This window comes from Solanum tuberosum, unplaced genomic scaffold (genome assembly GCF_000226075.1).
Source record: "Solanum tuberosum cultivar DM 1-3 516 R44 unplaced genomic scaffold, SolTub_3.0 scf00354, whole genome shotgun sequence".
In the NCBI taxonomy this organism is placed as follows: Eukaryota; Viridiplantae; Streptophyta; class Magnoliopsida; order Solanales; family Solanaceae; genus Solanum; species Solanum tuberosum.
In genome coordinates this window covers 300403-301979 of record NW_006239278.1, presented here as the reverse complement: position 1 = coordinate 301979, position 1577 = coordinate 300403, and positions in this window count along the sequence as shown.

The following is a 1577-nucleotide window of genomic DNA, read 5'->3' as shown; positions in this document are numbered from 1 at the left end:
ACTTTTATGAAAATTTGTGACTTTAATGAAGAGTTGCAACTTTTATGAAAAATTGTAACTTCTATGAAGAGTTGTGACTTTTATGAAAAGTTGCGACTTTTATGAAAGTTGTGTCTTTTATGAAAGGTTATGACCTTTCCGAAGGGTTGTAACTTTTCCAAAGAGTTGTGACATTTTCGATAAGGCACTATAAACATTTGTTCACACTACCTTTTGTTGTCTAGCTATAAATAGATGAATTTCCTCTCATTTTATTTAAAACAACGAAAATTCTGAACTTCTTCTTCTTTTGCACAATTAAATATTCGTGTACAATTTTTTCCTTTTTGTTTCATCCTATTGTTACAAATCATGGTATGTTTTTTTACAGTCATTAATTTATTCGTATGTTATTAATTGCTATTTTTTGAGTACATGTTTTAAACTTTGTTGTTTATGTTTTTGCAAAGTTATTGTTATAAGTATTTGTTGGTACAAATTAAACAACACACGTTAATTGACTATTCAAACAAGTTTTTTCTACTGAAATTGCTGAAGGTACAATAAAAAAATTCCTTAAAGATCTATACTATTATCTCTTGAAGACAAAATTCAAATTTGGCATGTCATTGTAAGGACAGAAAGACCTTAAAAACTTTATCGCACCTTGATGTGCGAAGTGAATCAGGAAAAAAAGACAAAAATTAATTGTTCATATTCAATATGAAGTATGGACAAATTCTCAAGTTTACTGCAAGTTGTAAAAACTTTCTTGGAGTAATAGATGTGTTTCTCGACATTGTGATTGAAATAGAGGCGTAGTTTCAAATTGAACTTCATTACTGTAGTATGTTGATTTTTTAAAAACACCCAAAGAAACTGAATAATTTGTGTAATTTTTTTCCCTTTCAAGTATATATAATAAGTTAAATTGTTGTCCATATGATACATTCTCCCATTAATAATCAGATCTAGAGAGATACTACAAGTCTTCCGTCCCAGATTCCATCGCCGCGGCCATCTGGTTCACCGGTACTACCAAAAAGTCTCATGCTTACGTTACTGTTATTGATGGTCTTTACGGGTCTGGATTTTTCGCGTCGTTTCAGTTAGGGGTGCGCATCGGTCGGTTCGGTTCGGTTTTAGGTGTTATTGGTTCGGTTTATCGGTTTTCGGTTTGTAAATACGTCAAACCGATAACCAAACCAATAACATATTTCTTATCAGTTTTTGGTTAATCGGTTTTCGGTTTAACCAATAAGAAAATACTCATATATATTATATACACGATAAGAAAATTTTCAAATAAACCATATGATCTTTCTAGCATTTGGCATGAAAGTAATAATCATAAAAGTAACAATCATTTTTCTTGCAAGTTTAGACACTAGACACATTCAAAGGAAAAAGTGTGAAAGTAACAATCGTTTAACCATTAACAATAAGACTAGTAAATTTAGTATAGTCTTATTGGGTTATCGGTTTAACCATTAACAAAAATTATAAAACCGGAAACCGAACCAATAACCCAATAAAAAAATTTGCAAAACCGTTTAAAAACCGTTAGCCCAATAACCCAATATCAATAAACCAATAGT